Below are 17,549 nucleotides of genomic sequence, written 5' to 3'. Positions count from 1 at the left end.
AATTGATAAAATCAATACCCTGTTTAAGACAAAAATTGATAAAATCGATACCCTGTTTAAGACAAAAATCCTGAAAAACATACCCTGGCTGGCCGCACGTCCCCATTAAGCCTCTATACGGGAGTATTCCCCCCGGGCAGTGATGGAGGGTATCTTAGAGAAAACTAGGGAAACGAACTGAAAACAATCTATCTTTTGCTGATGGTTACCTTAACGCAAACGATTGGCACTTGAAAGCAGGTAAGGAATCGAAACCAAGTTGTAGTATCGCCAAAATATTTAAACCCGGCTATAATCTTAAGCTCAGTGGTATAAATTTACTTATTTATATATGCACGCTTATGTTATGGCCCTGTTTGAATTCATATTATTTGGACCTTAATGATAACTACAGTAAGAAGTAATTGAGTTTTTTTAAGCTAATCCCTCTCAGTGAGACGATATCAGTGAATTCTTTGTTTATCTTTCGGATGAAAAAGTTATAAATTGAAAAGTGTATTACTCTCCCGTTCAGAATTTTTACTTGTGAGCAACGTTACTTCGCAACTCCTTGAAACTTGTCTCATATAAATGAGAGTCTGTGAATTAATAAAAGCAGAAATGAAATCAAGAGGGAAGGCGCAAGAATTGGACATAGCATTACGCTCAGGGAAAACTCCGCAAGACTATATAATATAGTCCTATTTTTGACTGTGGCTTCCGCATGACAAGTGTCATTTTACTCAGACACAGTGGACAAATAAGAGATAGGGAAAATATTTTCTTGATTGGTTTGTCAGTACTGATTTCAAATTCACTGTGAAACAAACACAAGGAAATAAGAGCCCTTTAAATGATAAATTAGTAAAATATTTTTAAAAAAAGAAACGAAGTGGTGTAGAATTGATAAAATAAATCGCTTGAAAAATTCAGATCTGCTTATACTTTTAACTAATGCAATCGAACCTGTATGTATGACCACCTCTAGAAATTAAAGAGACCACCAATCCGTAAAAACAAAAAATTGGGGGGTTCCCCTATGAAAGTGGTACGGCTAGGAAGAACAATTGCCTTCTATCAAGTATTTTTCCAGCAGGGGAGTGTGGCTTTGGGCGAATGTTATATCGGTCCCCAGAATGGTCATGCACCTCAGGAGTCCCGGGATTGGTTTTTTTTTTGTACAGTGCCCAGGCCTCATTTTCTTGGCCGCGCGTTGATCTGGCCCGGCTACTTCGGCGAGCATGTTCTAGGTCTTTTTGGATTATATCTTTCGAGTTTGTCAAAGTCTGTGGGATTCGTTTCTCTATCCGGGAAAGCTTCATTGGTTTCTATATCTGCTGCTATCCTATTTCTACGATCCTGGCATGTTTATTTTCCGTTGGAGTTTGAATTTCGTGGAAAACGTTGTGTTGAAAGGGATCATGACGGCGAAAATGGCATCTCGTGTCTCCTACCTTGTATATTATTATTATCTGTAGAGTGAATTTGAACAAATTATCACGAAACTTCGTTGGAGCATTAAGGACAACAACAACTAACTGCAGAGTAAGTTTCATTTATCTTTAATTAGTATTTCCTAGAAATTTTAAGATCGTATTTTTACCCCATACAAACACTGTAAATTTACTGGAACCGTACTGTGGTACTATCACAGAGCCTGGGATACCTGTGATCTGTTCACTGCCACCGGACATAACATTAACTGGGATCAATTTAAAATCTTATCATCTGGCAACACAGATTATCATTGTAAAGTAAAAGAAACATTGTTTATTCAAGAGGCAGCTTTTAATGTCAACATCAGCAGTGAAAAGCTGATGCTTTATTAGCTATTGCCTTTTGTATTAATTACTGTTAAGAATTTTTTAAATTCTTAATCTCATTTCCAGACCCCTTGTAATTTTTGAATATATAGTCTCGTCATTTTCTTTAACGTTCACTTAAGATCACTTTTGAAAATGGGTGTTGAATAGCATACGAAACGTCAAGTTAATAAAAATGCGAAAACTCACAAGAATGTTTATCAGCGCTGTTTGTGTTTTCTTTGTGTTCTCGAAATTTTCCGACGAGCTCCCCCGTCACTTATAGAGGGGAGTACCCCCCGGGCCTCGGTGTACAAGTGAGGGCTCAGCTGATTATCCTGATCTCTTGCCAAATTATGTCAAAGCTTGCCAGTCTTAAAAACCGCCTTAGGATTGACTACGTTACTTTTACACGCAAACTGATGACGTTTCCTGCGTGGCTGCAAATGCCCGTGAAAATCTAATCAATATTTTCAACTCGAGGTAGTAAGTTCTGCTCGAAAATGCAAATCCCGCTATCACAAGTGCTCAGATGCCTTAAGTATTGTATTGTGCTTGAATTTCTGTCAACAGAACTTTGATTATCCAAATTGCCTAGCGTCGGAGAAAATAAAAGGATTAACCGCCAATCAAACTAGGTGATGCCTACAATCGTGCTTTTAAGTGTGTTGGAACTCTTAAGACTCAGGCAATTTTGCTCTATCCACTTGGCGCACATTGCTGCTTGACAGCATATTCACACAATGCACGATCATCCACTTCTTAAACTTTCACTCTAAAAGTCCAAGGCTGGAAATCACAGTGAAACTGTCTTCTCTCCATTTGGTGTAAAAATGTGAATTGATAAGACTCCTCGTCGCATAGGACATCTTCCCAGAAAAGAATTCACAAACGTGCTTCGCGGATCGGGTTTTTATATCTTAAAGGAAGAGTGACTATTATAAGACGTCAGAGATAATTTTAAAACATTGGATGAAAAATCAACAATCAAATAATTTTAAATTATAAATCAAAATGGATTAAGGCCAACTCACGTAAACATCGCAAGTTGGTGTCATTGGTTAAAACATGATTTATAAGTTTGCTTGAAAGATGTTTTCGCCAGCTTTTATACCTAATTGCATTATTAGAAGGAAAAAAAACACAGCGAAAAAGCTTATTCCGTCTATTTGTAAACCGGGTGGCATACAAGTTGCAGTTTTGCTGCACGGACTAGAAACACTGTGCTCATTTTGCATCACTGGCAGAAGTTCTTGGCGCTCTTCAGAATGAACGTTCTTTACGCTTTTCTGATGTGCTTCTCTGTAGGTATGTTAAAGTTTAATGTTAAGGGGGCATTTTCTGGAGAAAACTCAGGATCTTTTTTTTAATCAATAACATTGGTCAACGTTTTACTTGTACGAAGCTGTGAAGAACATGCTCAAAGATATTAAATAAAATTTTCCTCGTCGCTTTTCACATTGTTATTTGTTTTTTTTGGTTAATTCGCCTTGAGAGCTCGATAATTCAAGTTCTGAGATAGTGTTTTGAATAATAATAATAATAATAATAATAATAATAATAATAATAATAATATAAGTCTTTATTTTTTTCATTGTTGTTTGTTTTTTTTTTTGGTTAATTCGCCTTGAGAGCTCGATAATTCAGGTTCTGAGATAGTGTTTTGAATAATAATAATGATAATATAAGTCTTTATTGACAAAAGATAGAAGTACATATCTTTTATTACATCCTAGTTGCCCATACACTCCATAAAAATCTACCCTAAAAATTAAACTAGTTAAGCTACAAATGGATGATAAAATACTATGTAGAACCTACCTTATCTTGTGTTTAAAAATCAGTCTACTATTTATTACATAAGATGTCATAAATCGTTCGGTAACCGTGGGGAGGGCACACTGTTTTTTACGCAGATTATTTTATTTTATTCTCCTTTGTTGGTTGTGAATACGAGCCTAGCGGATAGCTATCTACAGAGGTAACGGCCTTTAAAATCTTGCGGTCCTATCTATTTAAAAGATCCTTAATAGAAACGGAAGAAGAAAAAAAGCGAGCGGTGCTTGTGACAGCGATCCATAAAAAAAAGTTGTATAATATTCAAATCTGATCCAACCGCTCCATTGCAGAAAGGCAATATGTAAAATTCGGTAGAACTAAGGACTTAAATAAATGGTCTATCTCTACTTGAGAGTATTGCTCCATTCTAAGAGACCTTAAAACATGCAAACAGCTGTTTGCTTTGACTAATTTCAGTCTTACATGTTCACTGAACTTGCAGTTACTTTGAAGGGTAACACCTACGGTAACGACAGATAGACAGATAGTTTATTCGTAAAAGGTTGCAGCTACTAAGCTGAATTGTGTATTTACAATATAATATATAACAGAATCTTACAATAGTGAGTATAATAAAATGATAATGATAAAGTCCTAAATAAATAATAACATCCTATAAATATAAAAAGCTTAAAACTGTTAAAATATATACAACGTCATCGATCTCATTTACAAAACTCACCGAGCGCTAAAGTTCGTTATCAATACATGATCTTACTAAAAGACTATTACACTGTGGAATATTGCTAATGATTTGCTCATATATAATGCGTGTTATTGTTCTTCTTCGTAACAACGAGTTCCTTGCATTTGCTAGGGTTACAAATCATATTCTCTCTAGACCAATTTATATTTGAATTTCTATTTTATGAAGATTTTACCTCAGCGAAGTTGCTATTGAAATAAACCTTGTTTCTAATTAGAGGAACTATTTGTTAGATTGATTCTGACTATAAATATTGCAGTACGGACGACTCGCATGAAATGATTACTAATCAAACGTACGGATATTCTGCCTTTGGGGATTTCAGCTTACACCTTACAGACGGTAAAAAAAGAATGTGGTTAACAAACTGAACCTCTTAAAGAGAAATTTGTTCTTTATTATTGATGCCTCATTGGACTTGGAGACCGTTCATTTTTAGCGGGGCTCCCTCGCGCGCGAAGCGCGCGTGGGACAGAGCCCCATACTCATGGAATATGGTCAACCTCTTTTCTTTTGGTTGTCACGTGACTGACCGAGCGTACGTACGTAGGCGTCTACAGATTGTACGGGTAGGGTAGGGGAGACTATCAAAAGGAAGGGAGGGGTGTCTCAGGCGTGTCTTAGCAAATCCACATCTTTTATATTGGCCATTCACGATATGCGATATGGTCAATTGACAGCTGTCAAAACATCATAGCCACTGACAAGTATCACATTGCTATATCGGGGGCTCATGTGTCAACTCATCAAGGTGACGTGAGTTATTTGGAAGCTGTCCGCTGACCAGTTGTTTTACTTGATCGCGATCAATGTTCAATCTCATACTTTCTAGCTAGTTTGAGAGCACAGGAAAACTGATAATGTACACATCCATTAGACATCAATGCTTTGATCAATTGACAGCTGTCAAAACAGGGTATCCGCTGACCAGTATCACTTGACCGTATCGCGGGCTCAGGTGTTGACCCGTCGAGGTCAAGTATTTTTTGAAGTTATCCGCTGACAAGTTACTAGTTTTCAAATGATCGCAGGCTCAAGTTTGATTTTTTTTTCATTCATATGAAATATGTTTGTTTTTGGGCCGCACAATTAAAATTTTGATTTAAAACTGACCTCGGACCCGAAAATTCAGCCAGCTATTACAGGCAAGACAGTTGCTTTTGACTTTGCTCACCATGGTCACGCGTTGGTCACGCTCTACGTCCATTTTTTATGCTCTGATTGGTCAAAATTTGACAGGTGAGCTCATGCGGAAAATTTATGCAGCATCTTGAATCTTGTTTACTTTGGCAGCTGAAGCTGAGAGAGTTTTGTGTCAACTTGTGATGTTTTTAACTGTCTTTTTCCACTGGATGCACAAAATGAAATTTAGCTGCTATCAGGAGCCTTCTGTTATTTATGGCTAGTTGGTTTTTGGTTGAGAAATTAATACATCACTTGTCAAAGTCGGGAATCCGATTTCGGATGTCAACGTTTTTGTTTTTCACCTTGCTTGATGCGTAAAGGTTGAAAACGCTGAAGAGATACTGGCCTTACTTGATACCTTTCAGGAGCTGCATCTCGAATGGTAAGCCTCAGAATTATTGTGTTTGATGTTTGTTTTTTGTATCTAATTTAAAGAAGTCGAGCGTAGTTTATGCGGCTATGCACGTTTGTAAGATTTGAGACAATTTGATCTGACCGAGAATCAGGTAAACTTGATATAAGCTTACACAACTTTAAAAAGTCCTTAGACATTTTCTCACCGCAGATAGAAAGAAAACGTTCCAAAGAACATTTAGTTATAATTCTGGCAGTAAAAGAAAGCTTTGAGCGATTTTCTTGCCTCGAGTTCATCTGTGAAAAAAGTAAATACCGGGAAGCCGGCTTAAAACATAAACTTAAGCTTTAAGCTTGAAGACTCAGGATTGTCTTCGTGAATGAAAAATGTTGCCTCTGTATATGTTTCGCCGAATTATATTTCCTTTATTGATTGTTGGTACTCTCTCTTGTAATTTTAATCGCTGTGCCGTTTGTTTTCAGTCGTTCAGTGAACATCGCTTGCAGGAGTACTCAAAATGCCGCGCGTATCAAACGCTTTTAAAGATTACAGATCGATAAAACCATTAAATAAAAAATAAACATAATAATTTCTTCATCATGTTGGAGCTTAACTCTAGTATGTTCGTTCAAACATTCGCTACAGCTCGCACTGCAAAAGTGAGAACCGGCTGGCTGTATATGTGATTTTGGACATTTTTTTAACGGTTTAGCTAAAAGCCCACGGTGCTTCGATCGTCCTGAATATTGAATGAGTGCAATTTCTGTTGCAAAATTGTGAAATACTGAATTCTGTCCGAGGTCTGTATGATAAAAACAGTACCTCATAGTACTGTTTCACCTCAGATGTGATGTATAAATGGTATAAAAGGTTGGTTTACACGCAACCAGATTTGTTGGCAAGATTTTGTAAAGTAAATTTGTCGAACGCAAAAAAATTCAACCTGATTTTTTTTCCAGGCCTAATTAATCTTACGGTGATCAAGAGCCATTATGGCTCTTAAATGTGATCGAAGATGATTGCTATTTTTTGGGTGTACATATGAGGTTATCAACTCGATGTAAGATTTTGTTCACTCTTGGGCTGTTTGCAAATTATTTTTCTCTAAAATCACTTAGCCTTTCCCTCAAAAGTCACATGAATGTGCTATGTGCTCTAAAGTTAACTGAATTGTGGAATACAAGTTTATTGTTTGATTTAAATTATAAATATTTATATCAAGGCATGTGTTCTAAACAAGGCCCAATTCTGCGCGAGCTCCGCTTGCATTTCCCGTCACGTACTTTCCGACAAGGAACAGAATTAAAATATAAACAAACAACTGTGTTGGATAAATCTGGCCACGGTTGTGGCAGGTTTAATGAAATCAAAGCTAACAGAATCACGACACATCGATATATGTAAACCGATTAACCTACTGAATAAAAAATGGGGCGACAAAAATCCGCCAGAAGCCACACAACTGTGGCTGAAAGAAGCAAAGCTCGCGTGAAAGCTGGAAAGCGAAAAATTGTTGGACACTTTTAAAAATATGAAGAAGAAGAAGAAAATAAAAATTTGTCAATGCTAAACGTGACGCCAACGAAACGGCAGCCCTTGTCTGAACCGTGAAATTGAACGTCTGGAACAAATTAGAGAGATGATAATCGATAGGAAAATTCGGACTTAAAAATTGTCAAGCAAGTAGCAGCCCAATGACTGACCTACGCAACCAGCATAAGAACAAAAGTACTATAAATCCGCCTAACATTAAGACAAGGGAAACGAGAAATAATGCCAACCAAGTAGCAGCCCAATGACTGACCTACCAAAAAGGCATAATAACAGAACGAACTAAGTCATACGAAACGAGAACTAATGCCAGCCAAATAGCAGCCCAATGACTGACCCATTCAGCAGGCGTAAAAGCAGAATGAATAAGATTAGGAACTAACAACTCAAAGGTCAGTTAAAAATGGTTGTCTAAGCCCACCAAGTAGCAGCCCAATTGTCTGACCTACTTTCGACACGTGGGCAAATCAATTAATTAGCGTGAAGAACTTCCGACCTCAAATAAACTTTAAATGCGTCGGATTTCCAGCGACCATGCAAGAGCACGAATTTGCGCGTCAGAATAACCTTTTTCAGCGGCATGGCACGCGCCGCCAATGCGAAAGCTATGAGTCTTGTACCGACTACTGTCCAGACCACAGTAAGATAAGCACTGCTGAAGCGGACATTGAATTGGTGAACAGAGATGGCGGTCTGATCAGCGTGACAAAAAAGTGGCCCTGGACGAGTTCCCCTGATATTACAATACTGATATAGGGCTGTAACAGGGCAAAAAGGGGAAGAGACATCCTTTGCAAGTAAAATGTCAAAAGGTCTGCCACTAACGTTATGCTTATACTCGGTAATAGTAATCTTTGCCCCCTGCACTTGGCCTTGACGAAATAAGAATGTGAGATTACTGTACTGAACGACAGAACGCGCAAATCGTGTGCTCTTGGACGCCAGCTCACCTATGCGAAAAAGACCGTAAAACGCGACAAGAAACATCGCCGAAAAAAGAGAACGCTGAAATGCCGAAGAGTTAGAAAAAGTAAGAGAGCGAATTGTCAATTAGAAAAGATTTGGTAGGGTCATTAAAACCTTTGAGCTTATGTGCATAGGAAATGGCAGAAAGATATGATTTGATCGTGGAACAGGCCAATTTACGAAACGAGAGATAAGAAATAAAAAGAGGGATACAAGTACGGGGTAAAGGTAAAGGAGGATTGGTTGAACCGTACAAGTGAGCATAGAATTGGCGGAAAACGACCCACGCACGCTGATACAGCCGCCGCGAGCTGGCTGTGAGAGTAGAACTTAGTAGACCTGTCAAGTTAGCACCCAACTCTTCGGCAATAGGTTCTCGGAGATGGGGGTCGGGAGCTGGTCGGCTTCTGGTGAAAGTTCCTTGAACTTTGTTACCTGGGAACGTGAAATGTAATCGGCACTAGAATTGATTAACCCAGGAATATGGCGAGCTTGAAATATTATGTTATGTTTAAGGCAACTTAGCACTAAATCCCTTAATAGCACCATGATACCCTGGTGTTTAGACGTCTGATTATTAATAATGTCAACAACGGCGGCATTGTCAGTGAAAAATATGATACGTTTATCTGCCATTATGTGCCCCCAAATGTGAACAGCAATGACAATGGGAAAAAGCTCCAAAAGCGCGATGTTATAAGATTTCCAGTGGTTCGGCCAAGTTCCGTGAAGCCAATGGCGATCAAAGACCGCACCAAAACCTATCGAACCTGCGGCATCAGTATAAAGCTGAAGACTTTGGGATGTTTCCCAAACGTCACTTAAGAAAACGATCGCCCGTTAAAATCGTCAAGAAAACGGAGCCAAAGCATGATATCTAATTTAGCGCCTCGCGAAAGACGAATGTGATGATGAGGCTTGTTGACGCCTTTGATAAGATCTATCATGCGACGCAGAAAAGCGCGACCCGGAACAACCACAACGTATGTAAAATTCAATAAACCTATCAGTGATTGGAGTTCCTTTAGGCAGACGGAGCGCCAGGCCTGGAAATTTTGTAACATCGCACGACACTTGAGAAGTTTGTCTTCTGGTAGGCGAGCCTCTTGGCGTACAGAATCAAGGGTAATTCCAGCAAATTGTAAAACAGTCGCGGGACCCACCGTTTTTTTCAGGGGCCAAAGGAACGCCAAGATAATTACACATCAAAATAAAATTATCTAAGTCGTGTTCACATTGTCCTTTGCTTTGGGCTATGAAAAAAAAATCGTCTAAAATATGTAATACTGCGCAAGCACCAAGATGATTGATGGACAACCACTCAAGTGCCGTACTAAATGCTTCAAAAATCGCACAGGAACTGGAAAGCCCCATCGCGAGACACCTATCAAAATAGTACATTTTGCCCCATTTCAAACCAAGCAAGGAATAGTCAGCACGGTGAATAGGAATTATACGGAAAGCAGATTTCACGTCGGTTTTGGCCATAAAACAACCCTTTCCTAACTGTTTAAGTAACTTCACCGCATCCCCGACCGATGCGTATTTCACGGTAGAACAATAATCCGGGATAAAGTCATTTACGGAAGAACCCTTGGGGTAAGATAAATGGTGCATTAATCGAAATTCAGATGGATCCTTTTTGGGAACAATGCCCAGTGGAGAGCAACGAAAATTGGGAAAGAGTGAAGCTGTGAAAGGACCAACAATTCTCCCTGCATCACATTCCTTGCGTAACTTAGGATGCGTTACCACTGGCTGATCCAGAGCGCTTTTAAGATTAGGAGACTCAGACGAAAACCGCTCACCAACAAAGTGTATACGAAAACCAAAACGAAAACCGTCAACAAGAAATTGTTTTGAAACTCTGTCATAACCATGCAGCAAAAAATCAAGCCGATCCACTCTTACTGGCGTGACTGGCTTACTGTGGAGAACCCGATGTATTATCTCGTTTGCCTTTTGAACTGAAAGGGAATCCACTTTTGGGCGCCGAAGCTGAGCACTGGCCGCCCGGGTGTTTTCCACCACATTTAAAACACACGTGTTCGAATTTGCATCCGGAACAGTGCTTACCTGCTTGAAAGGCCCAGCAGGTCCCTTTCGGAAAGAATTGAGAACGAAAACGTGGTTTGTTGGTGGGCGGTTGCGGTTTGCGAAAAGTATTTGACGCCCGTAACCACAACTCCCAATGTATCCTATCCCATGGATACTACTCTGGTGCCGATTGTCTTACGTAACGAAATTGTTCATCATACCAATGCCAATCTCCCCCCTTTGCATCCAGATCCCGGACCACCACCACCACCTTACAATTGAGGAGTGTAATTGTTAAATCTTTCCGCGTAAACAGAAACGAAAATATTAAACGCAGAGACCCACTGGAGCTCACTGGGAAATGTTGGCTATTTTCTTAGAAACGTGACAGGGTTCAAGCGTCAGTTGAAGCTGGCTCGAAGAACCGGCGACTGACGGTGTCATAGATAATGAGTATTTCCCCTCCTGCCGAGGTGAATCAGACAATAACGACCCGAAATTAATATATTCATTCGCCCAAATTTTTGCTTTGATTTTGGAACTCACTCTCGAAGTGAGAGGGACAGAAACACTGGTGAATTGAACCTGTGGTCTTTGATCATACGGACCTGTGTTAACTAAGTCTAAAGGATCAACTGCTCCAATACCTGACTGAGGATTAGCTGAAAATTGGTGATGACATGGACGTCGTCATCCACAGCCTGTTCAACAGTCCAGTTGGCGCTTGCGTAACTGCTGGCGTTGGGGAGTTGTTGTCGAGCAGCGAAGCCAATTTCTCAGGCGAGAAGGCCGTCTTTATTGCTTGTGTAATTACGGCAGAAATGGTAGCGGTGATTGCGTCGACATCCACGGACATTGTGCCTGGGGATGAACTTGAAGGGTTTGAAGCAATCACGTTAGCCTGCTCAGTTGTAGTGCTCTCATGAACAGTGGGCGCCTCCTCAGGACGCAGTCTTGGCCGCCTGGCTCTCTTGTTGGGGCGAACGGATGGAATGGCGGTGGGCGCTGTAGCTTGAGTTGCTGGTCGTTTTCGCGGAGGCATTTTTTACAAAAAAGACTACTGAAACTGGCAAAAATAAACAAGACTGAGACAATTAACACTGCAGGGGATACGAATATACCCCGCGAGCCATTGTTGTCTGTAAAATTACTTAGCACTTGGGAGAGGCAGTTCAAGATATATATAGCCTAACAGGCCCGACGTAGCCACAAAAGAAATTGAAAAATATAAGTGACAAAATACGATAAATAAGACAGCAGTAACAGTATAGAAAAAAGCCAAGTTCCATGAAAAAATGTGCATAATCACTGATACCGAGTGCATTGGACACACCTCCTAAAAAAGGGGGCGGTCAAAAGTGGTTGTACACTCAAAATGGTAAAGCGAAAGCACAAAATAACATAACCAAAGCCGCAAAAATAAACACGGTATTTAAACCGTGCATGAACAAAGTAGCAAGCCTGCTTATAGGTAGGAAATTACTTTCCAACAACAAGTGAACAGAGGGCAAGGCTGCATAACATTCGGCTTGGTAAAGAGCAACAAATATGAAAATTAGGGAACTGGCAAATACATGGGAAAAAATTACTGCTGTTAACTACCTGAGAAAATTCGTATACATCTAAGAACTGCGCCTCTCAAACTGCGAAAATATTTATAATGTCCGAGTTTGTTTAAATGAACACCATCCCGAGCAAGAAAACGTGATTTACAACGCCAAAACCCTCTGTGACGCCAGTAAAATACATAAGGAATGGGTTCTAAAACCACCTTCAGATACTTCGTTAACAAGTCAACCTGTTTGTTAAAAGAAGAGGCATCTTGCCTGTAAAGGGTTTGACAAACGCAAATCAATTCCACTCCATATGACTCATAAAGTAAACGACACAGATCTTCAATTGCCGAGCCAGTTTCAACGGCCGAAATGGTGGTAAGGTCATTCGTACCTAATTGCATGATCACTACATTGGGAGCGAACTCCTCTACTATACCTAAATCGTACTCCCTAGTTTTAGAAACCGTTCTACCTCCAATCCCATGCCATCTTATGAGCAGATCGCCATCTAGACTTACATTTTTCGCAATGCTCGCATTAATATTGCGGCAAAGAAAATCGTGCTCACGGCGAATGAAAGAGTGGCCCAGAATTAAAACACGGATTGGTGGCATGAGGAAAAGAGAATATAATCAAAGGAAGTACTTGCCTGAAACGATTTTGCTCGAGATCTGACCGAGTTGATGACGAGGGAGAGAAGGAAGAATTACTGGAAAAAAAATCTCGATATACCTACTTAACCCTGACACACCGCCCTATAACCTAATTGGCTAGATTTGCAGTACCTGGTACAGCCTGACCTAGCGAGTTATCATGTGAGTATCATGCCTTGCCATAAATTACATTATGTCTGCCATAATGTCTAGTTATAATGGGAGCCTCGCTTTTATCCCTGGCTAAATCTATATATTATGGGGGAAGGGATTGGTTGGGGGGGGGGGGGGGGGGAACCGTGGGATTTTAAGGGTAGCTTCTGTAGTATATGATGACTCCCTCTTCATTAGAATTTTTTGGTTGTCTCCTCTGTCTCATAAGATGACATTCTTAATTAGGTGCCACGACACGTTAACCATAGTTTTTAAGGCTATCTATACATATATTGACACGATGCCAAGATATCTACTTTAGGAGAATTGTAACAAGTAATGACTTCGACACACGATCTTCGGAGATCAAAGAACCTTATTGTTAACTGCGTTAAGAGAACAACTCACAGTTTACGTACATTTAGGTACCCATATACAACAACGTGGAATGGACTCCCTGAGGACCTGAAGACTGTTAAATTTATCTTCTCGTAGTTCTGTATTTTTTTCTTTTGATTTTTTCCCTAGTTATTTTCTTTTTTTAAGGATTATTATAATTATTATTATTAATAACTGAATCGTCGGATAGTGCAATTCTAGAGCTCTGATTGGCTTTATAGCTCTCATGGTATATGAGCCATGCTTTCCAAATACAGTGTACGCCTCTGCTCAAAATTAAAAACAAGCTGAAAATCGGTTGTTTTTACAAATAAAGTCGGAAGGAATTCTCGATACTTTGAGGGCGTTTTTGCTAAAACAATTATTCCATTCCCGCTTGTTAGCCATGAGATGATTATAGCCAACTCGGCGCTACGTGCCTCGTTGGCTTTATCTACCATCTCATATCCAACGCACACTCGTGGAATAATTGTTAATTATTATCATTAAAATTAACCGTGAAAAATTTCTATCTATTTCTGGTAGAAATTGAAATTGTTCGAAAATCCAGTTTCTATTTACCTACTAAACTTTGACTCACACATTAGTCAAGTGGATGCCATTTATGCTGTTCAGAATTGTATTAAGGACATTACAACCTGGAAGACAGTAGATAAGTAGAAACTTAATGAGGACAAGACGGAATTCATTGTGATTGGTAGACGTGCTCAACTGAACAAAGTATAGATAAGCCAGCTTACAATCGGCCATTCAAGTGTTCCGAATGTTACTAACTGTCAGAAAAATCTTGGATCTTGGTTTGATTGTCATCTCAGTATGATAATGCATCATTAACAACTGCCAATCCGTGCTATTCCATTTGCATAATATCAGACGTATTAGAAAGTTTTTAAACTATGAAATTATTAAGTCCTTGGTACAAGCCGTAATTATGTCATGGATAGACTATTGCAACAATTTATCGTATGGTGTTCCCGCAGTCCATCCGTTGAAACTAGAGCGCTTGCAAAACGCAGCTTCCCGCCTTGTGAGCTATATGCTAAAACATGGCCACATCATTCCGTTACTTTTTAGGCTTCATTGGCTTCCGATTGGGTTTATAATTGATTTTAAGATTGCAATGCTTGCTTTTAAATATATATACGGTTTAGCTCCACAATATCTTAGCAGTCTTTTAGCAGTAAGAGAGTACTCACGTTATAATCTTCGATCAACTGACGGAGTTGTGTTAGTCGACCTTTCTGTTAGGACAAAGAAAACTCTAAGAGACAGAGCGTTTTCAACCGCTGCACCGGAAGTATGAAACAACCTTCCATTACATATCAGGAATGAAAAGAACTTTGATACATTTAACAAGTTGCTCGAGAACTGTTAATTTAAAATAGCTTATAACTTAGTAACCTGAACGTATTTTAACATTTTTATTTTTATGTTTTAACCTTTTTAAAACCTTTTCAACCTACTTTAGTCTTAGAATTCTTATAGCTTTTATCTTATATTTTAAGTTGTTTGGCATTTATATTGTATATATAGATATTTTTGTTAATTTTAATTCTTTATCATGCAATGCGCATTTGACTGATATTTTTTTGTTAATTTGCGCAATATAAATGATAAGTATTATTGTCATTATTATTCAAATTATTTTTACTATTTAAAATTCTGCAATAAAAACTATTTAAATTAGTTTTGATCCCTGATTTACAGCATACGGCCTCACTTGCTACTCGTGCCACTCAACATTGGATTGGGATGACTGTGAGAAGACCACCATCAATAATGCCTGTCAAACTGGTCTTGATCGCTGTGTGAAGGCTTCTTATAGTGGTAAAGCCGACTCATCCAAAGGTTTTATTAAACAATGTTCCTCTCCAGAGGCCTGCAATAAGAAAGATCTGTGCAAAGCTTTAGGGTCTTTGATAGACAAGTGCCATGTCTACTGCTGCGAGGGTGACCTGTGCAATGGAGCCAAAGTACCACTGGTCAGCACTTTCCTGATTCTGACATGCGCTCTCGTAGCTTTCTTCCGTTAAGTTCGACGCTGCAAAAATTAAACTTTTGTGTCAATTAAAATGTAGCATTAAGAGTAAAATGCAGATTAAATTGTATAAGCAAAGCTGGACGGAACAAAAACACCGGATCAAAATGGAGTATATGAAACAAAAACCAAAAAGCGTGGCTGATTTAACAGATATTAGTCAATATTTCAAAGTACCTGCCTGTCATTCTCTCACGGGGTCTTACAAATAGCTTTGGTTAACGGCTTTTAGTTTATGGTATTGTAATACATGTAGCTCAGTTGAATTCGCTGTTTTTCAGGTGTGGCCATTTAACTGCTTTAATTGTCAATCGTCCTGTTTATAAGTCTTAAAAATAAAGTTGCAAATCGTGCTATGTTTGTCTATCAGTCGTATCACACACAATCACCCCTTTCATAGAAGCTTCTCTCCAGGCTAAGACATAGGTCAAACGTCGAACTTTTCATGAGAAAAAACAAACTATAATTTGGGCCGACCTAAATTAAGTTCGTCTGTTGGGTTAAACGTCGAACTAAGGAAGCGTCGAACAAATCATCTGCATCAGATCAGTTATAAATTTTCTTCCACACGAGGCTAAATATACAGTATCCTACAATTTTCTTATCTATTAGTTCAGTTCGTCAGTCGCATGTGAAGAACGACGTTTGTCCTGGAGACGATCTTCAGACGTCCTATCCGTGTTGGACGTTCCAAACTCGTTCAGACGAACTTATACCTGAGCCAGACGTCGACATTTTCATGAACTTAACTCACTAAGATTTTGATTCGTTCCATGAAAAGTTCGACGTTTGGCCTAGGCCTAACTTAATACGTAATTACATGGAAACACGCGCCCTTTGGCTGAGCAATTATTATTTTCCTAATTTAGTCTCAAGGGTGTCTGCGTTTATATCTATAACAAAAGTTGTTTCCTTGTGAAAGAATCTGCCATAAACTTTAGCGGAGAGGGTGGAGTACGGCTGAAACATAATTTGCTATGATAACTGGTCAAATGAAAGGACATCGTTAAAGGATTAAAAAGATTTTTCCCTTTTTTTCACGCCAAAATTTACTTCGGGGTAAGTCGTTTAAACAGACAAGTTAAATAAAATGAATGAATTACATCCGAAAATAAAATTAAATGAAAAAAAAATTTAAAAAATAAACTAATTGAATGTCGTACCTCTTATCGTAAATAAATTCAGTAGGTCCACGAGAAACTTTCCGTTTGTCTTCAATCGCTTGTTACCAATGGTATGGAGCACCTGAAGGGGAAAGGGAAAATAAGTGTCGCCTGCCTCGCCTTCTAACCAAAAGGGAAGAATGACTGCTTGATCGCAGGTTAGGAGTACGCTGGAAGCCTTCGGTGACTTCGCCGCTCCATTCCGTTGCCCCCAAAGAGGAAAAATTCCTTCTGGCAGCCAGGATAGGTAAGGAGCGACTTTCAAATGCAAAATTTTAGACCTTTTTACCGATACGGCGGTCATATTGAATTAATTTGATTTAACGAGTATTATAGGATGCCCAGGAGGCATGAGCACCTTTCGTTTGTATTTTCGAGCGCTTTTCTGAACACTTTTTCTTAAAGTTTTCTTAGAATAAGAGTGTAATGGGAAAAAAGATCGTTGTGCCGTTTTTGGATGTAATAATGATCGCCTTTTTCCTGAGAAAGATACAGTGAAAGACCATATTTCTAAGACTAAGCTAGAAAAAGGCGATGATTATTACATTCAAACACGGCACAACGATATTTTTTCCCATTACATTCTTATTCTAAGAAAACTTCAAGAAAAAATGTTCCGAAAGGCGCTCGTACAAACAAACAAAATGTGCTCATGCCTCCAGGGCATCCTATAATACTCCTTAAATCGAATTAATTCAATATGGCCGCCGTACCGGTAAAAAGGTCTATTACCTAGCGTTGGGGACCCGTGGAACACACGCCCCCACATGCCCCCCTCCCCCCCCCCCCCCACCCCAACATTATTCAATGGAATACTTCACTTGCATTCACTTTCACTCGGTGTATAGCCCGACAAGAAGCGCACTAAAAATCTAAGCAAAATTTATCTGAGAAGGCACTCCAAATTCTCCAAATCAGAACGTCTTTGCAGCATTAACGTCGTACCGCGTACTGACTTGAACGATCTGGTAAGCTTAATTGTCACCAATCTTTTAATGCTGTTGACCGAGAAACATGCCGATGCGATAAAACTTAACTCTTTATTGGCAAAATTTAACTGAGAAGAATTGTTGCCTCATTGTTTAAAACGCTTTTCAGCGATCAAATTAAAAACTGGACCCAGAAATGTTATTGGTTTGAAATATAAGGATTAATTGATCTTTGAAT

At 39.1% G+C, this 17,549-nt stretch overlaps 1 long non-coding RNA gene across 1 annotated transcript; it reads left to right on the top strand.

Moving 5' to 3' along the window:
* The first annotated feature begins 2,920 nt into the window (after positions 1-2,920).
* LOC140934880 (uncharacterized) lies at positions 2,921-16,365 on the top strand. Its single transcript, XR_012165131.1, has 2 exons — positions 2,921-3,089; positions 14,889-16,365. It is a non-coding gene; the product is annotated as an uncharacterized lncRNA (long non-coding RNA).
* Positions 16,366-17,549: the final 1,184 nt, after the last annotated feature.

Source organism: Porites lutea, chromosome 4, assembly GCF_958299795.1.
Source record: "Porites lutea chromosome 4, jaPorLute2.1, whole genome shotgun sequence".
NCBI lineage: Eukaryota > Metazoa > Cnidaria > Anthozoa > Scleractinia > Poritidae > Porites > Porites lutea.
Note: the sequence above shows the minus strand (reverse complement) of the source record. Positions and strands in the feature narration are given on the sequence as shown.